Here is a 26,319-nt window from a genome sequence, read left to right on the forward strand (position 1 = left end):
GGACTGCCTCTTTTGGGGGGGGGGGGGGGTGTTAGGAGCTGCTTGTATACTTTTTTAGGCATTCCTCTGAGAGGGGGTTGGGAGCTTCGTGTATACTGGGGGGGGAGGGCCTCCCTCGAGGTGGAAGGGGGGGGGTTGGAGCGTTTCTACACTGTAGGGGCCTGCCTGTACACTTTTGGGGCCTGCCTTGGAGGGGTTGGGAACTGCTTGTACACCTTTGGGGCCTGCGTCTGCGCGGGGCGGGGGGGGGTTGGGGGGTTGGAGCTGGTTTTAACCTTTCGGGCTTGCATCTGGAGGGGGTTGGGGCCTGCCTTTGGGGGGGTGGTTGTGAGCTGCTTGTATACTGTAGGGGCCTGCTTGTACACCTTTGGGGCCTGCGTCTGGGGGGGGGTGGGAGCTGCTTGTACACTGTTAGGGCCTGCCTTGGGGGAGGGGTTGGGGCATGTGCCTTGGGGGCATGGGGTTGGGAGCTGCTTCTACGCTGTAGGGGTCTGGGTCTTGGGGGGTTGGGGCTGTTTGTACACCTTTGGGGCGTGCCTCTGGGGAGGATGGGGAGTTGCTCGTACACCTTTGGGGCCTGTGTCTGGGGGGGGGTTGGGGCCTGTGCCGGGGGGGTTGGGAGCTGCTTGTACGCTCTAGGGTCCTCTGGCAGGCTTTGGGGCCTCCCTTTGAGGGGGGCAGTTGGGAGCTGGTTGTACACCTTTGGGGCCTGAGTCTGGGGTGTGGGGGCTGGGGCTGAGGCCTGGGGCCTGGGGCATGCATCTGGGTGGTGGTGGGGGGGGGTCCAGTTCATGGGGGGGGTGGGTTGGGAGCTGCTTGTGGACAGTTGGGGTCTGCATCCGGGTGTGGCTGGGGCCTGCTTGTAGACTTCTGCAGCCTGTGTCTGGTGTTTGGGGGCTTTTCTGTAGTGTTTGGGGATTGCATTTTGGCTTTGGGATGTGTCTAGAGCTTCTGGGGCCTAGCTGTAGTGCTTGGGGCCTGCGTCTGGGGCTTTTCTGTAGCATTTTGGTAGCGTGTTTGTGATTTGGGGTCTGTATCCAGGGTTTTGCCTTTTTTGTAGTTTTCAGCTTTGTGTCTGTTTCTTTGTTGGTTGCCTGGGGTTTGGGGTTTGGATCATTAGTCAGTGTCATTAGCGTCGGGGGGTTGATATGAAGGGTTAGGGTTGTGGTTAGAGTTGTTAGGGTTAAAGAGAATAAGGATTTTAGGGTAAGGGGATCAAGGTTGTGGGAATAAAAATGTTTTTGCACAGAGTTACATCGTTTAGAGGGAAGGAAGGTGGTATTGATATATGCTTGCAGTGATAAGAAAGCTTAACAGACAACCTTGTAAAATGCAGACAACCAGAATCCTTAGAGCAATTGGGTGGAAATCACGGTGTAAGAAACATTACCACCTCAAAGAGGAAAACAGTCAAGAAAAAAATAAAATTGACTAGTAACAGGCCAGCAGCTGTGTATTTTCTGTGAAGCACTGGATAGATTGTGAACCTGGATTACCCAGTCAATGGGGAAACTGGGGAGGGTCCTGGTCACCGAGAGGAAAAAAAAAATTATATAAACTGTGTTATGGAACTAGTAGGTGGCTTGTGGGACGCCTGCCATTGCAATCGTGAATAAAAATGCTACCTCACTGAGATACTTGCCTGAGCCTATGGTATTGGTTACAGAGTGTTTCTAATAAGGTGTTAGGGTTTTAAGGTTTCAGGGCTAAGGCACTAGGGTTGGGTTTCAGGGTTAGGGTTTCCAGGGTTTAGGGTTAGGATTTTAAGGTTGTTAGGGTTGGAGTTATAAGGGTTAGGGTTTGGGGGTTAGTGTGTTAAGGTTTTAAAGTATTTTGTGGTTTTAGTGTTGATAGGGTTTTTAGGGTTAGGGTCTTAGGGTTTTAGTTATGGTCAGGTATTTAGGGTTAGGGTTTTAAGGTCTTTTTTTTTTTTTAAGGTTAGGGTCTCCAGCGTTAGGGCTTTGAGAATCTTTACGTTTTGGGTTAGGGTTTAGAGGGTCTTAATTTTTAGGGTTAGGGCTTTTAGGCGTAGGTCTAGTGTGGTAAATTTTATCGGGTTAGGACTGTAAGGGGTTTTAGGGTTAGGGTTTCTAGGGTTTTTTGGGGTAGGGGTTAGGGTTAGATCCGTGGGAGCCGTAGTGTTAGGGGTCAGGGTTCTTAGGGCTAAGGCCCAATATTAGGGTGGAAGGCCAAACTAAGGGGGGAGCCCCACCCAAAATTGAAGGGTCGAAGCCCCAATTTAGGGGAAGAAACGTCAAAATTGTGGGGTCCCCCAAAATTGGGCGGAAGAGCTCTTAATATTGGGGGAAACCCAAAAAAGGAGGGTGGGGGACTCTAAAATTGGGGGGACCCCCCAAATTGGTTGTGTCCCCCCCCAAATTGGTTGTGTCCCCCCCAAAATTGGTTGTGTCCCCCCCAATTAGGGGAGGAACCCCCAAAATTGGGTGGGCGAACCCCCATATTGGGGGGGCAGAACACTTAAATGGAAGTGTGAAACTCCAGAATTGATTGTGGACCCCCCAGAACAGTCTTCAGGGGTTTAGTGTGGTAAATTTTATCGGGTTAGGGCTGTAAGGGTTTTTAGGGTTAGGGTTTCTAGGGTTTGTTGGGGTAGGGGTTAGGGTTAGATCCGTGGTTGCCATAGCGTTAGGGGTCAAGGTTCTTAGGGGTTAGGCCTAATATTAGGGCGGAAGGCCAAAATAAGAGGGTGGGAGCCCCCCCCAAAATTGAAGGGTTGAAGCCCCAAGTTAGGGGAAGGAACGTCAAAATTGTGGGGTCCCCCAAAATTGGGCGGAAGAACTTTTAATATTAGGGGGAAACCCAAAAAAGGAGGCTGGGGGACTCTACAATCGGTTGTGTTGTTAGTAATAGAAGAAGAAATAATACAATATTGTTTAGTATGTTACATTTGCGATGTACTGTTCCGAGGCTGCGCTTGGAAGATACAAAATATATGTGCAAGGGTAACATGAGAATGCACCAATTCATGATGAGGAGTAAGGAGGATTAAAAGAATGCTCAATTTGCAAGACATCTAGATAACTGGGGCTTCTTGGACCCTGGGAACTGGATCAAACCAACCTTGTGGTTTGGACTGAGACCAAGGGCTCAGAGAGCATGCGTGAGAAGGAAAGGTTAAAAAGTTCAACTCTGATGAAGACATCTTACTTCATCCCGACGACCACCAGAGAGTAATACGCAAGTGCAGAAGGACTGATAAGATAATTAGCATACGAAGCGAGGCTAGGCGGAGCTAGGAAATGAATATGCATAGATGAGTTGTGAAACCTAATGCATATGTAATATCTTAGGGGATAAAAGAGAACTAAGAGAACAAATCAGACGAAGTTAGATTTGGGCAGGCATGCCCCTAACTTCCGGCGCCTAATAAAGCACCTTCATATAATCACTTTGTGGATTATGTGTCTTCATGAACGCTAACATTTTGGCGACCCAGATGGGACCTTGCGGGCACTGCTGAGGCGGCTCGCGAACTGATCACGCTCCAGCCGGCACCGAGGAGTTTCTCGGGGAGCCATCGGCCGCGACCGACCCCCGCTGCTCACAACGTACCGCTGAAAGGGTAAGAAAAAGGTGCTCTCTAGTAATCGGTACCGATCTGGTCTGGGAGCCTGCCGGTCAGACGCGGCGAAAGCCACGCACGGTTGGGCTAGGGAATTCCCGTGGTAAGCCTAGGCGCCGTCCGTCAGACAGTCGTGAAAGCGCTGCAGGTTCGGCATCAGTGGTCTGGTTTTGCTGCAGGCTCAGCATCTGGTTCGGTTCGGTAAAAGCTATAGCTGATAATGGAAAAACTTAAAAGTATTCTGGGCGGTAATGCTTCGGTACCGCGATCCTCCCCTTTGGGCTGTTTACTAGCACACTGGAAGGAGGGGTGTTTCGGGCAGGAGTCACGAAAGGGTAAACTGGTTGATTACTGTAATGTTTGGTGGCCACAGTATGAACTAGAAGATCAAGAAAGTTGGCCAGAAAACGGAACCTTACAGTACAATACTATCTTACAATTAATGTTATTTTGTGAGCGAGAGTGCAAGGGCCCTCTCTGTGTGATTGCATGATTGTGTTGTGAGTGAGACGCAGCATCGCTGCGAAGCGAGTGCGGAGTTCCGATCCGCGGTTCCGTATTCTCCGCGAGGGTAGCGGCCGGAGACGAACGAAGCGCATGACAGACCGAAAAGAAGTGCTGCTTTATCCAAATGTTGATTGGTGGTGCCCAATACACGGGCCCGGCGGTGCATCTTGCAATCCTATTTCGTTCTTAAATGTTTTGAGTGTGACAAGGAGGAAGGTGGGAGCATTATCTAAGTAACAGTTTAAAAGTTTCGGTATATTTGCGGTGGTGTTTGGTCAGTTTCCCAAGTATCGGGGGAGGGGGGCTGACTGATTATCAAAGCGGTAGAACGGAGAGCCACTTCTTTGGTGGTTCGGGCCTGAGCCCTGGGAATTTGGTAAGAAGGGGGAGAGCGAATTTATTTAGGCCTCAATACCTTTTAAACCCCCGTCTTGATGGATACACAGGAGTGATTCCTTGTTTTGTGTAGGCTTACTAACAAAGTGCATTAGAAAAATTAGCATTCGGCTTGAAATTCGGCCTTGTTGAAATGTAAATTTTGTGGAAAAGGTGGTATTGTTTGTCTAGAAGACGGAAGGCTGAGTGCTTCAGGTGTTTTTCCGAAGTCCTGTGGATTTACGATTGGAACGGGGCTCATTAATAATCTGAAATAGTGAAGTTTGTATGTGGAGTTCAATCCCAGAGAATTGGGACATTTGAGAAGACTAGGAAAACATAGTAAAAACCTGCAATAAAAAGGTTTGCGTGGAAATTGAAACAAGGGACAGTAATTAATATAAATAAATAAAAGGGAATGGGAAATCAAGGAAATGGGTAATATCCAAAACAAAGACGTTTTAAAGAAAGCCTCCTTGGGTGTATATTGGCACATTGCAAGGATATTGTCGGAAGGGGGAGTGGGGGGGACGCAGAAAGCAAGAGGATTTCCACTAAGTATTGCAATCAATTGTGGCCAATATATAAACTAAATGGCCACTTTATGGATCAATCGACTATAACAGTGTCTTGCAATTAATGTTGTTTTTGAGGAGAGAAGGAAAATAGGATGAAATGTTGTATACTGATATGTTGTTTCAGCATCTTGGAGGGAAAAGGTATGGAATTAAGTTGGTCCCTGACTGAGCCTTTGGTGTTGGCATTAGAAAAGTACAGGCTGGAGGAAGATAAAGGAAGTGTTAAAAGGGTTGTTGAAGGTGTTAAAGGCTGTGTGGCATGTAGTATTTAACAGAGCTGTTTGAAGTTGAATGAGCAGGGGAAGAGGATGTAGGAATGTTAATAGTTCCGCCTCAACCCGAGGCTGAGATCTCAAAATCGCGGTGTGAGCCCTCTGGGGCGGAGGGACCATGATGGGTCCGGGAGAGAGTTGTCATGGAAACAGAAAAGCTGCTAACTCTTAAAACAACCTGAGTTCATATGTGAGCTCAGATTGCCAATGGGACCGCTCAGGGAACTTTCAACCATTGCATTCCCCTGACCGACCCCCCCCCCCTCCCTCCCCCCCCAGACCCTTACCACCCCGGAAATTATGTAAATACCAAAATCTGGTTAAATTGGGAATTGAGAATCTGTTCCAACAAGATCCAAAAGAAAACCCTATGGAATTTTTGAATTTTTGGACCAACTTTGAAATGCAATGGAAAAAAAAAAAAAAAAAAAGGACAGAAAATTTGGACCTGGCTTCAGAAAACAAACAGAGGCAATTGACTAGCCTCTTTCTAGGGCAATCGGCCCCTGATATCAGAAAGAAATTGTCTTAGGCTGCAGGATAAACCTACAACAGTCAGAAAGGACGGGGACCTGGGGCATCTACCCTAGCAGGTCCACTAGTTGAAATAAAGCTAGGAAACGAAGAGAGAGGCTTGAATTTTTTGTTGTTGGTGGTTACAGGAGCTTCTTTCTCTGTGTTAATTAGTCTGTAAATGTAATAGGAGCAACATATTCAGTGTTAAATAGTTTAAAAGGACGATTGGGAACTAAGACAACTACAATAATTGGAGCCACAGGGAAGGAGGAGGAACGGCCATTCTTACAACCCCTTGATTTGCGTTTTGGGGGTAAGGAACTAACCCATGAATTCTTGTATGTACCAGAATGCCTGATTCCACTCTTGGGACGGGATCTATTAGCTAAATTAGATGCAACAATAACCTTTGAGGATGGAGAATTAATAATGAAGGTACCTGAGTCCAAAGTAGGACAAATCCTAATGATCAAAGATAAACCCTTTGTTAATATTCCAAGAGAAGTAGAAAATGCAGTTATACCAACAGTATGGGAAACAGATATATCAGGGAAGTCGAAACTGGCACAACCGGTAAAGGTGGAATTAAAGGAAGGAGCCAAACCTGTTCGAATCAAACAATATCCACTTAAGATAGAAGCTAGGCAGGGGACAGTGAAAATTATTGACAAATTTCTCAAACATCAGATTCTGGAAGAATGTAAATCGGAATACAATACTCCAATTTTTCCAGTAAGGAAGCCGAATGGTGAGTATAGATTGGTACAAGATCTTAGAGCAATAAATGAAATAACAAAGGACATTCACCCGGTAGTGGCTAATCCTTACACATTGTTAACATCTGTGAGAGAGATATATAAATGGTTTACTGTGATAGATTTAAAGGATGCCTTCTTTTGCATACCTCTTGATAAAGATAGTAGAAAATTATTTGCCTTCAAATGGGAAAACATATTGAAGTTTTTGTACCACATATGGTAACAACTGTTTTAGAACAAAAGGGGGGCCACTGGTTATCACCCAGCCGAATGATGAAATATCAGACAATACTAACTGAACAAGATGACGTAACCTTGAAAACAACTAACCTGTTAAATCCAGCAGTCTTTCTAGGAACTGTTCCAGAAGAAGGACCGTTGGAACACAATTGTGTGGAAATAATTGAACATACCCATGCCAGCTGCGAGGATTTGAAGGATGTACCCCTTGAAAGGTATGACTGGGAACTTTTTACTGATGGTAGTAGTTTTGCGGAGAATGGAACACGATATGCAGGGTATGCAGTAACAACCCTGAAGACAGTAATCGAAGCAAAACCTTTACCACCTGAAACATCAGCACAGCGAGCAGAACTGATAGCCCTACCTCGAGCACTGGAACTGAGTAAAGGGAAGATGGTAAACATTTGGACAGATTCAAAGTATGCTTTTGGAGTAGTCCGTGTTCATGGAGCATTATGGAAAGAAAGAGGGCTGTTGTCCTCACAAGGAGCCAATATAAGATATCAAGAGGAGGTGTTAAATTTGATAAATTTAGGCCTGGTAATCGCCTGTTCTTGAACACAGGCCATTGGTGGTGCTGAAGATGGCCTTTTTCGGGTGACACCAGTGGTATTTGCATCCTCTTTTATGGATCCATTTCCATTTAAACGACTTGAATTCTGTATTTAAAAAGAAGAAATTGCAAGACGGGTTAATGCAAACACTCCATTTAACATTTTTAAACATGTCATTCTCCTACTAAGTATTTCTACAAATGGTCTTAACACCTAAAAAGCAAAAAACACTGCCCTTAAAAGATAAATGCAAGTCCCATAAGTGTATTTAATTCCTGCTTTTGGTTTACTGCATATTGATATCAAATTAACATCATTTTTGAAAACCATCCAAACAACTTAACATTACCTAAAGCTATTCCCAAATATATTTAGTTTCCCCTTTAAACATACCCCAAAAAGCCTGGAATAATTGTTCTGGTGCTCAGGAATAAGACAATTTGGTTTCCCTGTCTTAGCTAAAGTGATAGGAAAAACAAGTCCTCTTTTAAATGATTCGAGGATTAGTACACTCTACTTAAATTGTCAAAGAGCGTAGCTCTCTGTGCTTTACAAAGCTGTCTAGGAGGTATAAACAATGGAGTCGCATGGCTGCGCAATTCAGCAGTAACCACTGTTTGAATGACTCTGGCTGTAGCATGAGGGCTGTGAAGACAGCTGCAGCGTGGGAAGGAAAACAAAACAAAGATGCCAAAAACCAAACAAAAAACCCCACACCAAACCCCAAACCCACTGTCCGTTTGGTGCCATTATCTGCCCTCCCGCTTCCCTAAATTACCTTAATCATATGAGGAGGAAGTCGTGGTCCCAGAAATCCAGCCTGCTTACTGTTAGCCTCCCAGGGGGCTAATGAACCAGGGGGGAATGAACAGGGATAAGATGGTGCTGCTAAGTAAAAAGCACGTTCTCCGAGCGTCAAATCATAGCGCCTTCAGAAAAGAGCAGTGATCTCAGTTTAGTTTTTCTTTCGGCCTACTCTTGGATTAAATCCCATCTTACAATTTTATAGGAACAGTTCATACGACATGGAAGCCTTCTCTACAGAAGACTTAGCCAAGACTACAAACTGAAAAGTAGGTAACAGTCTTCCTACTATGACTATCACTTTCAGAGCAATAATTCATTCTTACACCACAGATGGCCTTCATTTCTCTCCTTCTCTAAATTAGCCAGCTACAGATAACACATATACAGCAATTTACACAAGTGCTGCAGTTTAAGGCCAAGCAACAAAAGATAATAAATGACAGAGAATTTCAGGTTAGACAGAACTGAATTAGAGAAATAATCATCTTTTCCTGGGAGAGAAAGAAAAACACTTGCAAAAAGAAAAGTATCAATAACAGGAGAGTAAATCTCTTCTGAACACATTTGAATACTTGTTATTACCTGATATAAAAAAGTAAGTAAGCTTGCTGACCAAGAACTCTTTTAATGTCAGTACGGACTACGTTTGCATCATTCATCTGATACCAAAGTCCATTACCAGCCTGCAAATAAAGACAACGATATCTATAGATGAATTGCATGTTTTCCAAATGAAATCACAGATAGCAATAAAATACACACGTGTCAAATAAACATATAATGAAATCTTTTTCCCTAGAAACAGTACTACTAGTAACACTTGAACTGGTTTGCCAGCACAACCTTTACCCTGTTAGAAATGATGCTGACTTCTACCTTCATGTAGCATACATAGTGTCCTGTGCGACAGTTGATTCCATGATGCACCAGCACCGCATATAAGGCGTAGAGGAGTGGTTCTCCACTTGATTGAGACATGTAGGCTCGGAGGTCCAAATACTCAGGATATTTTACTTCCTAAAGAGAGACCAAGAAGATAGAAAAATTATATCAGAGTACTTCGCGGACTAGCCAGAGAAAAACACTTCCAAAAAACAGAGACTGGAATTATATGAATATATCTCTTGATTCACTAAAAATAAGTCTTCCCATAAGCAACGTTTAATACTAGAAGTTGCAGACAACTGTTTTCTGATGAATTAGCCTTCTCAGAGGAAAGTATATGCTTCTTGTCAAGCAGGAACTTTACTGATATTAAGAGAAAGAATAAGCCATAGTCGTTAGTCTACAATTATTGTCTGAAAATATTAACAACTTTCAGCTTTGGGGGATGTCCCATTACATGATGACAAAGTTGCATTACAGCGGGAAATATACCTTGTTGATCTTTCCACCTGTGAAATCTGCAAATCTTTTCAGTGATATTGTGAGAACGTTGGAAGAACGGTGTATGGTAAATCTCTTGGATGCAGGAACCATCTTTTTACACCTTGAAAACAAGCAGAGACAAGTGTTTGAAAGCATCATCTTTTTCGCCCTCAAAACAAACTCGTTTTAATGTCTCACGCATGCTTATGCTATTTGAATGATATTTACTTGCATCATATGTTTGGTTTTTTCTTTTCATAAACCCATGCACTGCTTGTCACGTTTGTTAATACAGAGAAGAAGGTAAGTTTTACCAACAACTCAGAGCACAGCGGGAACAGGATCTCTCACGAAAGCGTATTACCAGGGAGTTATAAAATATAAACAAAAAATATTAAAAATGAGTTATATATAAGACTAATAACAGTCATCAGCAATGGAAAAAGTACTGTACATGTGCAAGGCCTTTCCTTTTAAACTCACAAAAAGACGGAAAATTCTGGCTTTAAGTGTGACTGAACCGATCACACCTCAAAGAGCACATTAAGGAAGGACCATGCAATTCAGATGTGAGGTGCTATTACAGTTCTTTCTCTTCCTCAGACATCACTTATGAGAATCCTGAATACGCTGCATGTTGCTTTCTAGGATCCGCAGGCCAAGACGAACCTGGGATTAAATTGCTTTAATAACCTATTGGACGCTCTTGATTCGACACCCTAATTTCCTTAGTATCCAACAACAAGAAGTGGATACTGCATTTTTCATTTAGAGGGGTCAGGCATGAATCCTACAGAACTGAGCCGGGCACTCTGTGCTTTTCTGAGGGGATGTTTGACTAACAGCTTGTTTTGCCAAACCATCTTATGCAAATGTTCAATTGTTTCTCACATACGTAGAAACATCTTACATATTGATCAGCACAGATAGCGCCTGAACTCAACAGGCTTTCCCTGTGCACGGGTTAGGCTTAAGGGAGCTCATTTCGGACATTAGTCCACATCGACAGGTTTCACAGTTCAAGAGCTGTGCAAGACGCTGTTTAGAGAGCCAGCACAGGCTGCTAACATTCATTACCACAGAGCCAGCTCACATTCCCTGACACTCAATCTAACTTTGTTTCACAGTGAACGCTAGGACCTGCAGGAACTTGCTGCTGCCTTCCACTCCAAATCATTCCCCATAGCTCCTTGCTTCAGCTCACCACTACTACGAAATGAAGCAACAACAACAACAACAACAAAGCTGCGTCTCCTTATTTCTAAATGAAGTTAAAGGATAACTTACGCTCTAAGTCATGCAATATATAAAACTAATATCTAGTATTAAGACATAATTAGTAATGATCTCACTCGCTACATTTATAGCAATTCTCTCCATCCAGCTCTTCAGGTTTCACAAATAGTTCTAGAGCTCTGGTAACAGATGAAACCGCCTAGAGGAGCGAGAAAGAAGAGCGTAAAGTCACTGTAAATTCAAAATTCCAGAGACACACTAGGAGTTTATAAGAGAACCTGACTAATACATACTTAAGCGATCTACTATGAGCACTGTCAAGAAGGAGGCAGAAAGAGCATGCTCAGCGTTTACCTCACCTGGAAGTCATTCTACTTTGAAACAAATCATTTTCCAGTAACGCAGACAGCATCTATAGTGTGCTTTGTCATCAATACTGGCAACAAATCCAGCAGTCTAACAATTAGACGTATATTGAGGTAGAACAACAAAGAAGTGTGACAGTATTATACTTTGTGGAGCAATAAAATTCTTTCCCCTTAAACCCAATGCAGACGTGGAGACTATTTACAGGGGTTCCACAGAAGGACAAAGTCCAATCCACTTTCTAACCACCACCAAGCTCTTATATTTTAACATTGTACGTGGTTTGGTTTTTTAAGTTAAACAAGTTTAATTTAGAAAGTTATACATGTACTTAAACATCATGAATTATATTTACAAAACCTCCTACCTTTACATCCAAAGTGATATCAAGAAATGCCTCATACGTATCCGAAACTGCTTTGCAATTCAAGCACTTCACTGGAAGCAAAATATAAATGCTTAACAACACGTGAAGGAGACTAACTGTCCACATTCAAGTTGTCGATAGATACTACTTCAGACAAACTACAGACTGCTTTACTACCGACAAAAGACACAGATCAGTTCTAACGACAGGAATATTTTTAAAAGTACCTCTTGATCTTAGAAATCCTCCAAATATTTGATGAATGATGGTGGTAGCTTGAGAAGATCTGTCCAATCTGGAAATAAATTATAATCAGACCTCAGAAGATTTAAGGCACACAGTTAACTCTTCAAAGAGTTTTATGAAAACCAAGGATGACCTAGACTTTCAGTTTTGATAGTAAATAAAGGCCTAAAAGGTGCTAGAGAACGTATAAAAGTGAATTTGTTTATGCTTACTTGGTGCTTCCATTCAAGCACGCTTCCTGCATAGCATCAACAGTATAGCGCAAGAACTCGTGTGCGTCTTCTTGACTGCCAAAACGGAAATGTTGTCCTATTCCTAAATAAGAAGATGATAGTATTCACCTCATTTAAAAATGAAGTAATTCTCCTGTTTCTAAAATCTCTCTTCTTTACAGTGTTAAAACCATTTATACACATCAAATAATTATTTGAAGATTACAAGATGCTGAAAAAGAAACACATCTGAAGCCACTTACGACTGAGATTATTGATAACACGCGTAGGCTCGATGGCATCAACAGTGCAACGCAGGGCCTGGTTAATGTGAGTCTCCATCGTGCACATCATGCAAAAATCTTGTTCACGACCTGAAGAGTGAAAGAAGAAAGCATCCCAGTCTAGCGAAACAGACATAACTACAAACAAACATATAAGTAACATTTAAACTATAGATACAATATCCACTCTCCTTGTCCCAACAGTCTCCTAACATTTCATTTCACACAACTTTATAGAATAAAAATATCCATTAAGCCTGTATTCAAGTGCATTTTGTGATGAGAAATCTAAAAGACTACTGCAAAGTCACGTTTGTAAAGGCTGACAGGAATGTGAACTCCACAGGTTGCAAAATGTATGAGGAAAGAATATTTGACCTTGATGATACAGCATTAAGAGAACGTGGGTTATTTTCAGCACAGTGCTGTCAGGTGAGCTTCATGATACAGAGCTACGAGTCCTTTGGGAGAAAGGAAAAATTACAGTAATGTATGTAATAGTACTTCTGCCCTCCTTTTTTCAACAGGATTCTCAACTGAAACGATTTCTATATACAGGAAGAAAACAGTTAAATTTCTAGGTATCGATACAAAGATACCAGCCTAAAAAGCATACAGGTTTAGTACAACATTTACTTTATAGTACAACATTTTATTTAGGACAAAATCAGTCTAGATTTTAATACAGTCCCACAAAAAAATCTAGTCGTGTTCATAACAGCTCATATTGCTTTCTAGGTTTTTTTTGTTTTTTTTTTTTTTTTTTAATTGGTTCAACAACGAACAGACCATTTATTGTAGTGCATTATGGAACCTCGGCTGTGCAGACTAAAGACCTATGATGCCAACATCCTAAATTTTATTGCCTTTCTAGCAGCAGGAAGCCCAAATAGCCCAAATGCCAAATGTTCATTAAATGCATTACTGTCCAATGCACTTCATTATTCCCATGAAGCAAGAAAAGATCCTTTTAAAAAAACAAACAAACAAACAAACAAAAAAAACACATGGTGCATTAAACGCACTCCATATGCTATTCCGAGCCCACTGCTAATACAATGCTCAAAGCCAGCGTCTACAGGTAAAATCAGGCAAGTAAGTTTGTCTCACAGAATCACTGCTGTTCTTTCACCTTCACAGCTATCCAACAGATTTAAAATACTGTTAGAAAGTACTCACATGCCTGGCTGTGCTCAAGAGAAAGCATGTAATTGGCAAGTGGGGGGGTGTAGGTCAAACACTGTAGAGTAGCATTAAGAAAACACGTGTTGCCAAGATTGTACAGGCCAACTCCAACACTTTGTGTTTCTTGCCAATCCATACGTATCTTCTCAGGTGGAAAAAGAATCCTTTGTGGCGGAGCAATTCCATCATTAACAACTGCAAGAAAGTTATATTTAAAAAGAGATTTTGTTTGTTTGTTTCTAAGAAAGGTATTAAGTATATATAGGTATAGTGAATATATAAAGTATATATAGGCATAGTAAAAATACTATTCTGCGGGAGCACCTAGAGGAACTAGCTACAATCCAAAACAGAAAAACTTATTGCAGACACCTTTAATACCGCCATATTCAAATTGGCTGGTCAACACAACGTTTTGGGAAAAAAAAGTTTAGTCAACCATTTTAATTTCTTCCTTATTATATGCTTTTTTCCTTATTATAACTTCAACCACAAACTTAGACTTGAAATTATATGGTAATAAATGCAAGGACAATGTAAAAACAAATAACTAGGAATGACGGTACCCCTACAAATATCAGATCTTTTCCTGAGCAATCTTAACATTCAAAAACCTGTGAATAATGGAACCTGTGAATAGCAACAATCAAACACTTTTCTTTGCAAAACAGAAAAGATATGGATGAATCAGTGCATTACAAAATGCTCCCCATATTTCTCTGTCGACTGTAAATATATCAAAATTAATTTCTGTAACGTCAGTCACTTCAGTTGCCTTAGGAGAATCGCTTTGGAAGTCTTTATTCACAGTAGTCCCGTTCTCTATCAGTGCAACAAGTAAGAACTGCACTTTCTACTTTTGTTTTGAAGAAAACGGAGGCAGGATAAAGCGCACACTTACTTAGATCTCTTTGGGCAAAAGGCTTAGATTTTTCAGAGGATCTACAATAAATAGCACCTCCACATCCTTGTGTTAGCGTTCATGAAAACACATAATCCACAAAGTGATTATATGAAGGTGCTTTATTAGGCGCCGGAAGTTAGGGGCATGCCTGCCCAAATCTAACTTCGTCTGATTTGTTCTCTTAGTTCTCTTTTATCTCCTAAGATACTACATATGCATTAGGTTTCACAACTCATCTATGCATATTCATTTCCTAGCTCCACCTAGCCTCGCTTCGTATGCTAATTATCTTATCAGTCCTTCTGCGCTTGCGTATCACTCTCTGCTGGTCGTCCGGGTGATCGTCGGGATGAAGTAAGATGTCTTCATCAGAGTTGAACTTTTTAACCTTTCCTTTTCACGCATGCTCTCTGAGCCCTTGGTCTCAGTCCAAACCGCAAGGTTGGTTTGACCCAGTTCCCAGAGTCCAAGAAGCCCCAGTTATCTAGATGTCTTGCAAATTGAGCATTCTTTTAATCCTCCTTACTCCTCATCATGAATTGGTGCATTCTCATGTTACCCTTGCACATATATTTTGTATCTTCCAAGCGCAGCCTCGGAACAGTACATCGCAAATGTAACATACTAAACAATATTGTATTATTTCTTCTTCTATTACTAACATTTCCCCCCTTTGAAAGCATTTCACTCCTTTCGAGGAGGGCAAATGCTTTCACTAACTAACTAAAATATTTTACAGTCAGTGCTCACCAATAATATAATCATGGAAAATTACATCATTAAGAATCAAGGAAATTACAAAGATTAGGATTGTCACAACATTTCATAAGTCCACCACTTCTGCTTTATGTTACGTTCACCCTTCTGGTTGGGTTCACTTGATCTGAAACTGATCTTGTCTATTCGGTTTTCATTCCATTTCACCTCCTGGGTTCCTCAGATTCTTTCTCTGAAATCCAAAGTTGTTAGATGCCGGTGGAGGATATTGAGGATGTGGTTCCATTTGCTGAGCAATAGTTTGCATCACTGTCCGGTTCCAGGTTGTCTTCCTTAGAATCAGACTTTTCAGCATTATAAATGTTAACCAAATTAGTACCCCTACAATCACCAATATAATTATTGTCTCCAGTAAGGACTTAACCCAATTACTAATATTCCATCCACTAAAAATTTTATCCAACCAGCTTGTTGTCATATCTTTCTCTTCCTGTTCTGCATCTTGTTCCACTCGAGCCAGTTGTTCTATGACATGTTCTACATCAATAGTCACATTTGAAATGTGGATGCAGCAATGATCAATATGATCTTTTAGAAATCCACATACTCCATGTTCCTTTAATAACAGTGTATCTAATGCCAATCGATTTTGTAGCACCATTTTAGTTGTAGATTGTAGTTGGATATTAAGGTCTCTAAAGCCTTCTTTCGTGGCTCTCGTGCCTACTCACTTGTCCTGTAAGTTTATAAATCATTTCCCTATTTCGATAAGTAGCTACCTGTGCAAATAGAGATTCTAACGCCCAACTGAATTTTACTCCATCCGAGGGTTCATGCCATATATCTTCATCTGCCCCTTCTTCTAAACTTCTTTTTGCCCTACTAATTTGTAGGGTTTCCAACTTTCCCTTAAAAGGAGACTTTTTCCATATTGGACGCAGTGTGGGGAGGGAGTACTAGAGTTATTTCTTTTACTTCCCCATCTATCGGCGGGTGTGTAGTCCAAGTTCCATTACTGGCTGCCCATACAAATTGTCCTGGACTTTTTATGGTACTATAGCTACAATCCACTGCGACTTGACTACCCTGGCTATTTCTTTCCGAATTGTACTTAATTCCTCGGCAAGCACATCCTGCCCTAAGAGCTATCAATACCGGAAGTAAGTGCTTGATATCTTCATTATTACTGTCGCAAGTATATTTCTTCTCACAAGTCCACCAAGCTACCTTTGTTGACTCTTGTCTACCACTACTGTCAACCTGGCTTACTGTATAAAACTGATCAGTTCCATTCTGCTTCCCCTGCCATTTAATACACCATGATGTATTCCCTCCATACTGGAATTTCTGCAATAAACTTACTGTCCAATCACTATCCCACCCTTTCATTCCTTTTGGCTTATTTTTCTCTTGACATTCCCAAACAATCTTTTCTCTAACTCCTTCTACTACACGTAGTTCATCGTAATAACACTGTCCCACATTCTTAAATCTGCCTATTGTTATGAAATGGTAGTTCTTCTTTTCACATTCAGACCTTGATGTTGGGGGGCTCAGTTTCCTATAGTATTGTGTAACATTTATCCTCTCTAAAACTTTCACTTCTTTACATTGAATTGTTCCATTTCCTTTTACTTGGGGCAGTGGGGAGGTTATTATACCCCACTCAAGCGGGTCCCCTGTTGCTTTTGGAATGGGCAAACAAGCAGTAATTCTATCAGTTCCTTTCATTATGGCAAAATCTTTAATCAATCCTACCAGTAAATTCTCTGATGGTTGCCTGTGTGGGATCTGTACCACTTGTGTCCATGGTACCTGGCCCTCTCTTTTTCTTCTAGATCCTTTTCAGTGGGCTACCAATATTCCTTTATCCAATTTCGGATATACCAATATCTCTCTTATCCCGTAATCTGTGCTATTTTCATGTGTTACCACGCACCGGCAATTTCCTTTGTTGACTTTAGTAACACTAAACAGGGTTAAGGTGGTAGCTCCTCTCAGTTGTTGGCCCAATTCTATGGTTATACTTATTTTTCAGAGGATCTACAATAAATAGCACCTCCACATCCTTGGGCCACAGAGACTTGGCTTGAATCTTCTGCAGGTGGTATCCGGCCCCAGTTTGCGGTGCGTGACATCAGTTTTTTAGTACTCGGTTTCTTGGATTTGCCAGACCGCCTTGAAGATGGCTTTTTAGACTTTGAAGATTTGGGCTTGTTAACTATGGTCATTGTTCTCATCTGCGACAGAGACAAATGTTCTGGCTGACGTAAGAATACCAAGAAGCATTCCAAGAAGAAAAGAGTAGTAGAAGTCCTGTCACTTAATCTCAAAGAAACGGCCTTGAAGAACTAAATTGCTGGTATGAATGATTTAAAAGGAATCCCCAAACTAAACACACAAAGGAAAAATTTCCATCAAAACTCTATCAGTATTACTTTTAGCTTCTGCAGAACTAGTGGCTGATGCCATTTCTTTCACTTTCGTAGGATTTTAATCCATTACAACTCTGGAGTCTTTTTAATATAAAAATGCAAATGACATTCTCTGAGGGGAATCAGTTATTTATTGCATTTTTGGAGCTTTGCAATTATCTATTAATTATTACCTATTATCTAATAGATAATGGTTGCGATTTATATATAATTGTTGCTCACGCTAGTAATGGAGCACTATTACTTTACTGCCTGCGCTTTTCTGCTTCGTGTGCACAAAGGTACCTGCATTTCGCTGCTACTTTACTTCTGTCTTTCCAGGGCTCACCCTCTACCTCACTGTCTACTGCACCAGTCATGATGGCTTGGTTGTGATTCTATAATGAGCCTAGCTTTTGAATACACTTTTTCTGGGCGTCACTTTGTGATAGCAAGTTAATTTGTGAGGGCTTATCACCTATGACCTGCTTCTCAGGTACACGTTTGGCCTCTGTTAAGCAGAGAGTCAATCACAGCTTAAGATTTTGTCCAAGATGCCATTCACGAAACTGAGTTTAACCTTGACAGAACTGAGTTTAACCTTTAAACCTGAAGCTCCGTTAAAGAATAAAGCAGCACCCAAGCCAGGAAATAGAAGTTAATCGTCACTTTACCCTGAAACGCACGTAAAGCCGGTGAGCTATTCTGTGCTGGCAGGATTGCTGCCGGGATGGCCGACGAGGCGGCGGGCACAGGGGGCCACAGGTCCTGCTCCCCGGGGCCACAGGTCCTGTCACAGGGGGCTGCCGGGGGTCTCCAGGCGCCGGGAACAGCGGCAACAGCGGGGACAGAGGGGACAGCAGCGACAGCAGCCGCCACCTCAGCCGAGGCCGTCTCCACAACTGCCACAACGGCCTCGGAACGCCGCCCAACTCGGAGCTCCAGCGTGATGCCTTTTCAACCTGGCCGCGGTGCTCACGGCTAAAAGCAGAGCGTTTCCTCCGGCGTGTCTTTACTGTCGGTGCCGGACCGGCCCTCACCCCGAGCTCTCCCTGCCGGGAGGGCTTTGCGGTTGGGGTTTCCCTCCCGCCGCCGCCGCGGGCAGGCCCCGCGCGCAAGCTGTCCGCGCTGGGGAGCGGCATGTCGCCCGCGGCGAGAGCCCGAGGGCGCGACACGAAAAAGCCCCGACACGAAAAAGCCCCGACGTGCGGGCGAGGCGGCGGGGACACGGCTCTGAGGGAGCGGCCGCTTCGCCCCGCCGTCCTCCTCCCCTCCCGGGCCGCCCCGCCGAGCCCCGTGCGCCTCAGGTGCTGCCCTGAGAGGGCGCTCGGGCACTGGGACAGCTGCCCAGGGCAGTGGTCGTGGCACCGAGCCTGACGGGGGTCCAGAAGTGTTTGAACAATGCTCTCAGACATAGGCTCTGCTTTTGGGGTGGTCCTGTGTGGAGCCAGGAGTTGGACTCGCTCATTATTGTGAGCCCTTTCCACCTTGGGATGTTCTCTGATTCTAGGTCAGCAATCCATTATCTGATGAGAGGTGTGGAGTCATTCGAAGGGAAGAGAGACCAAAACACTTCTGGTTTCCAGAAGCGGGTATTTGGTAACCAAACCGATGATTCCTTTTCTTCTAGAGCGAGTAGCAGCAGGGATCCGCTTTACAATATGCTGGCAACAAGGAAACGAAGAATTGCAAACAAGACGTAGGACTTGAGCAGCAGCTTGTATACATGCATCAGCTTATAAATGAGCACACAGCTGAGCGATAATGCAAAAATTGGACAAACTAAGAGAAGACATTAACTGTAAATTTTATAGGTATACACTTTACTATGACGTAAGAACTGGGCAAGACCTTTCAGGGAAAAGAGCTGTTGGCATGTAATTTGAAGTAAGCTTCAAATCCCAGAGGATGATTTTGTTGGAACTTTATTCAGCTGAAAACGTGGAAGCCTTGTTTCTGCTTGTGTTAGTTACAGCTCCAGTTTACTTTGGTTGGGAGGGAAGGCATTCCAGGCTAACGTGCTGTACCTGTTCCAATCACAACCAAGATATGCGTGACTGGAGTCACTCAAGCTCCACCTAAAAGATAGAAAATAATATAAATTGGCTTAAGAGAAAGGGAATCTTGGGGGAGATACTGTCACGAAGGATACCTTCTGACATCAGTCGACAGGCTGAGCCTCTCACCCTCCCCCCCCCCCGCCCACTGGGATGCTGCGAGGTAAGATCTGAACGCTTGGTTATACCAGGCGTCTCCACGGAAACTTAGAAATCTCTAGTGTCTTTATGCTTTTTAACGTCTTAATACCTAGGCCGTGTACCTGTGCATTTCATGCATGCTAGCTTGCTTTTGCAGACAGTGAATTTATCACTGGCAATCCAAAGGACCTGTGTATCTGTTGCCGTAATAAACTGCACTTAATTGCATTGTTCCTGGCCGTGACAGTTCTCCTTGAACGTGACTAGAGCGAGGGCGTGCTGCGTTGGTGGTGGATCCGTGGCCGTGATAGTTCAGTACCCTGAAGCCGACCGGACCCGTAACGGTCAATCGGCTACACCCCTTAATGCGACACTACTAAAGGAAGAAGATGACAGGGCTTGCACGCATTGCATTAGGCTTTGCATGTGAAAACACCCCCAAATAATTTCACATGCATTTACCGTTTTTAAAGGGAAAAAAACAGGAAGGTGTAGTCCTTCTGTAAGCTACAGCTCTTGATAGTTAAGGCATCAGCATTCACTCCTTTGCTTGACAACAAACTGTGAACATACAGAAGAGTTAAATATTTTCATTGAATTCTTAAAGGCGATTTTTCAGACTTGTGCTTCAGTTGTTGGAGTTGAAGAAATCAGTAGACGCCCTTACTTTTACGTTAAGACCAAAATCTTTATCTAAGATTGTGTTATCTAACACAACTAAACTCCCACCCCCACATGTTTTTTTGGAACTTCTGAAAGATCTTTCTGCAGTCCCACTCTGATGGTCTTTCAGTAACATACAAACTGCCGTGGCAGATTCTGTTACGGTGCTTTTCTATTGACAGTGTGCAGAACACTCAAGGTAAAGCCCCTCATTTTGCAGTGGGGACATAAAGTGTTTCTTTGGACGCTGCTGCTTCTGTTAGTACTCATTTTTTCAGAAACTTGTTGAACCTGAGCTGTGCCTACCGCACCAACGAATGCTTTCATGACACAGTATTTTGTCAAAGCAGTTTTGCTTCTTGGAGCTACAGAAGCAGCTCTGGCTACATGATAGGGAACTGTGCTGCACTGGCAAAAACAGACTTACTTACAGACTTAACACCACTTGCTAACTTGATCTATTTCAGATCTCATTTTAACTTTAAAGAACAATCAGTTTTGCGGTTCCTGTCTTACTAAGTTGCCTTGTTTTGCATGGAAGGTCAGCCTGTGAATGTTTTGCTTTATTGCATGCTTCAAAAAAAGGCTGAGAGGAAGAGACTGGAGGAACCTTTTCTATTCTATAGACTTTCCCCCACGAATGTGGAATTGCAGGCTACTTGGATGAATGTTCGAATGTGAGTAAGGGAGCAAGCCTCAGCCAAAGGAGGTAGAATCCTTGCTTAAGAGGAAGTAGCAGTGTGGGGACATCTTTGCTTAATGGGAGCCATTTAAACTCTTCATAGAAACTCAATAAGCTCTACATCTCATGCTTGGAAAGCAGTATGGTTACGCAGCTGCTAACCTAATGACTTTAGTCTTCTGCTCTGCAACCACGTTTTGTTTTCAAGCAGTGCATACATCAGTTTAGGCTTTGGACAAGGAGATTTGTAATGCAAATAGTGATAAACCAGAATCAGTGCTACTGACGAGTGTAATGGTGAAATGCAGCAAATCAAGTGTTCCTGGAGAACTGTGAGATTACAAAACCAATAAGCCATGAAGCACCTTTTTTTTTTTTTTTTTAATCAATTCTTATATGCTGAAATAACACCTTCAAGAAAATCTGTTTATCCAGCCAGGCGACGGTGTCTACCTGTAAGCACAAAGGAAACGCCTTGAGAGTTCGTTTGCTGTATTTGAAGTTCTTATACCCTGCAGAAATAATTATTTAGAGTAACATGTAACTGAGGAGATCGTAGCAGGAAGTATATTATTTCTAGCATTAAATTGCTGCCCCGTTGCCAGTGCAATCTAGGGAGAGAACTGTATATAATAGTTAAACTCCCCTGGACTGACTTAAATTTTAAAATATTCTGACAAAGTAAGCTCTAAATCACTTGACATTTTGAACAGTTTTAAACGGGTACAAAACCGAAGCTTTATAAACCAAGCAGCATTTATAATGCTTCATATATAAAAACAATGCCTATTTTTAAGATTTGTTACATATCTATGTAGATACGCTTGCTGGAAAAGCCAGGTCTGTTGTAGACCAAATGCTGCAGATTAAGACTTGTGGCTTACCAGTTTCATTTCTGTATTTTCTTGGAAAATGTTTCGAGTTAGAGTTTAAATATAAAATGTAAATACTGTACAGATATATATTGAAATAAGTATTCCTTGGTGTACACAGGTGATTTGCATGACAAATACTCTGTATCGATCATTGTTAAAAACGTAATGTTCTGTGTAAATCCACTGCGTATTAATCTTTTCATTTATCATCAAGAGCTGTTACTTAAGCCTGGACATTCTCAAAAATAAAGTGTGAAACTATATACCATTGTGTAGCTCCTCCTTTATCAAGAGTACATGCAAGATAATTGCTCCTTTTTTTTTCTTTCTAGAGGATGATTCGATTTTATAGCATGGATTATAACCGCTCTTGCAAGTGACCTTCTTTTAAGCACAACAGTTTAAATGATCAGGTTACAGAGAAAACCCTTTCACTGCAAAATAGATTCAATAAAGACTTGTGGCTTACCAGTTTCATTTCAAAACCCAAGGTGTTGGGTTTGATGGAAAAATGGTTGGTTTGGATGGTAAAAAGGTCGTCGGTTTTGATGGTAGGTTTAGTCTGAGTATTGAAGGCTTCCATCAGTAAGCTCTGCATCTGAAAGACAAAGGGAAGAAATGTCATTCCCTGTTGTGATACTCAACATGGAACTGTCTGGCTCAGTGGTTTTCTTTCTAAAGAGAGAAGTCACAAGCCTGCACACGGCTTGATCTGCTCTCTGACTACAGGGCTGAACTGACTGGAGAAGGCAGCTTCCAAAGCCCTCCCATTAAACTGACTGCATTTCAGTTCCATGCTAAAATTGGTCAACTGTACAGAATATTAGGACAAAGCTACCTGCTTTGATAGCAAACGGTAGACCTGAGGTAAGTTGCATTCATTTGAAGGTTTGACTGGACGGCATCCTTGTTTTACTAGTGATCTTGTGGTCAAGCTGACCAAATCCTAGCCACAGAACAGAAGTGTTCAGAAACTGGCTAGAGAGAGCACTTATTAGAGAGAGCAGGAATTTAACTGCTTTAACGCTGCTCTTTCTCTCACGTATCTGGAATTTCCTTAAATCACAAATTATCACTAGCTGTCCTTGTTAATTTATTCAAAGTAACATGAGTCCAGGTGAAAAGGCACACTCTAACAAGTCCTCAGTTGTTCCTAGTCTGCTCCTAGCTTACTTGAGAGGTTCAGTACAGTTAAAAATAAATAAATAAAAAAATAACCTGCTGAAGTGGCCTTTTTCAGATTAGATTCCACCATTCAGAAAATCCTGCTTAAGAGACGTTTTTTCTTTTCTTTGAAAGACTGACCTTCCCCCACATGAAACTAATTAGTATCTTTAGGCTTGATGAAATACATGAATTCCTCAATTTACCAAAATTGCTTTGCACAGCCCTCCCATCCTGCTTATGTTGCAAGCAGTGTATCTAAGTGGGGTACTGTTGGGGTACATCTCTTTCACTCATGTAGCCCAGTGATCCCAATGCCCTGGACTTGTGTAATGTGTGCAAGACATTTACTTTCTCCCTATACTTTTGACTGGTTTAGAAAAAACGATTTCGCCATCTGCTGGCCAGAGAATTCACCGAAGCCCAAAGAGCATTAGAGCAGACGCATTTTCTTCTGTGCTATTCCTGATTTATCAGCTAGAAGAGACACAGTTTAGTACAATCAGGATTCTTTTGACATTAGTAGCATAAAAAGTCTATTTTTGCAACACTGGTATTTGAAAGACCTCCGTTCAGTCCCTGATTTTGTTCTTGATAATGGGACAGATTGTATTAATGTTTGCAAGAATGTGTGAACAACCAGCCTCCCCTCCATGTCGTATTTTAAGATTAAAACTTGTGGTCGTCCCTGTCTCAAAACACAGTCATGCTTTGCAACAATCGCACTCCCTCTTTAGCTTGAAGGAACTTGTCAGTGCCAGAATCTACTGACTATGGCAATTTACTTCATCATCCAAACCGGGCAGAATTTTTGAAAACCTCTTGCAAGATTTCACTTCTCCAAACATTATGTAGAAGACATTCAGCTGTAAAGCAAGAAGATGAAGTCCTTTGTTTCCTATGCCAGAATGACATTTTCAACACTGAACAGGATTGTCACCGACTGTTAACTGGTTGTTAAGTTGTGGCTAGGTATAAAATGTAGAAAATGTTTAAAAATAAAACTTGCCTTTGGATAGTGAACAGTCTTCTTCGGGGATTACTTCAGTTACCTGTAAGAGGAAAACAGATGATTTGGGGGGGGTTGTTTGTTTTTAAGAACGGGTGCAGTCTTGCGAGTAATTTAGCTGGTATTTTTCAAAGTGACCTCTTAGAAACTTTACAGCTCTGTTGAATCAACATGTCTCTAACCCTACAATTAAATAATGCTAAAAGATGCAGCAATTTATCTTCCTGCAAGTGCTTATTAAGATATCTGAGTAACTGCGACCGTGGCTTCATCACAGATATATATATATATATATTTGATACTACACACTTCTGCTCAGAAAGAAAATCACGGAAAATGTAAAATCTCATTTGAGATGTTGAATTTGTTGCAGTGTGAGATCTTCTTCATCACATGATTCTATTCGTAATTAAACCATATTATCTACTGAGAGACCAAGATTACGACAAGAACAGCACAGAGTTCAGCATGAAGCCGATCAGGAGCTCAAGTTTGTATTTATTTTTTTGTAAGGAGATGTACCAAGCTGGCTTTTTTATTGTTTCATCAGCACATTTCTAAGCCTATACGAGCAAGGGAAAAAAAAAAACAACAAGTAGAACAACAGCAGGGCTCCTCAGTTCACAGCATGATGTCGCTTTTTCCAGGTGAAAAGCGGAGCCATAAGTGGCAGTACACTAAAGCCCTGGCATGTTGAGATCCGAGAGGAGAGCTGTTTGGCCCTCCTTTTCACTCCTGGGAACCACATACCTCAAAACCCAAAGACTATGGGATATATCTCAGAGAAATCTTGGGAAAGGAGAGCATGAAGAGCATGTTTGTAAATTTATTTCTCCCTAGGCTTCTTCTGCTTCTCCACGAAATACTTGTTTGAATATAACTTTGGCAGCAGTACTTATGCTGTTTTGCACCTACCACATTTAAAACTCCTACAAAAAACTGAAAAGTTAGACTGAAAAGCATCTCTTTCCGTTCTACTTTGTAAAGCTGCATGTTTTCCTCATGCAAAACAACAGGGGAATGGAAGCTAGAAAAGGAAATGCTGAATGTAAAACAAAACAAAACAAACCTCAGCCCTCCAGGACAAAAGCCGATAACTAAGTGCTTTCTAACATGCTGATTAGGTTTCAAGAGGATACCGCTTTAAATAAGTGTAATTGTCTGTCCATAGGCAGAAGCTGAATAATGGCAGGATGAATATCTATACTTAATTTTTTGTTACTGTCTTCCTGTAGCACACAGGGACTTGTTACATTTAGGGAAAATGCTAACCTAATGGAGGGTTTAAACCATAAGCTAGTTTGTTATACCAAAATGACTGAGAGAACAAAGCATAAAGTGTTTTCAGATTTCTAGTACACCTTGATTGCTATCCATTAAACTTAAGACAGGTTAAACAAAGCACAGGAAATAAGAGAACTCCTAGTCCCACAACTGGCAAATTGTGCGCACACTTTCCATTCCTGAGAAAATAATACACAAACCTGAAAAATGCATTTAACTGAGAAACGAAGACATCTTTGTCCTATTGGAAGACTAAGGTGACAGCTCTTGGGCTCAGTGATTTTCAGATAAGCTCCAGTCTTCAACTTGCAGACACCAGTGACAGCTCCTTTTTTCGCATTGAAAGGGAAAATGTTTCAACAACACATTGAAAACATACTTAAGGGACAAGAAACAAAATCAAGACTGCAGTGAGAAGGAAAACAGAAAAACAATACTGGGAAAAAAAAAAAAAAGAGAAAAGAGAAAAGACCTTGGTCTTTGTATCGACCAACGAGATAAGCCTTACACATTTTTAAGTTTATTTTTGACGATTGATTGATGCGTTACCAGATATTAAGTACTAATCAAGAGCAAATATTAACACTAGTAAGAATAAATCCGATCCACCAGCCCTCATTCAAAATACATCAATTTCTAATTTGGAGATAACGTCTCTCTGACAAGGAAGTAGAAAAGCTGTAAATACCGATATAGTTTCCTCTCCCGATGTTCCATATACATACCGACGCTGTTCCTACACCTACACTCTGAGCATAAATTTATGTTGACATGAGTATCGGGTGTTATTTCTCTCTCTGTTTGCCTTGAGAGACTCTCCTCCTGTCCACTGAAAAGTAAACTCAAGATTCCAGATCAGTTAAGACAGTTGCTAGCCCCCCATTCAGAGTTCTGCAGCAGCGCTGTTCAGATTTTTCAGCAGTCTCTTTACAAAATGACCACTTATAAGTGT

The 26,319-nt window shown here is 41.9% G+C and overlaps 1 pseudogene across 1 annotated transcript in view; it reads right to left on the bottom strand.

Moving 5' to 3' along the window:
* Positions 1-17,309, bottom strand: part of LOC308196956 (ubiquitin carboxyl-terminal hydrolase 42-like) — a 559,714-nt pseudogene extending 542,405 nt beyond the window's left edge. The window contains exons 1-3 of the transcript in view: positions 17,138-17,309; positions 14,359-14,415; positions 13,452-13,652 (exon numbers count right to left, since the gene is read on the bottom strand). The product of the transcript in view is annotated as a ubiquitin carboxyl-terminal hydrolase 42-like (transcript). The remainder of the gene's footprint in view (positions 1-13,451; positions 13,653-14,358; positions 14,416-17,137) is intronic.
* Between the last annotated feature and the right edge of the window lie 9,010 nt (positions 17,310-26,319).

This window comes from Anser brachyrhynchus (genome assembly GCF_964034855.1).
Source record: "Anser brachyrhynchus genome assembly, chromosome: 6".
Lineage (NCBI taxonomy): Eukaryota > Metazoa > Chordata > Aves > Anseriformes > Anatidae > Anser > Anser brachyrhynchus.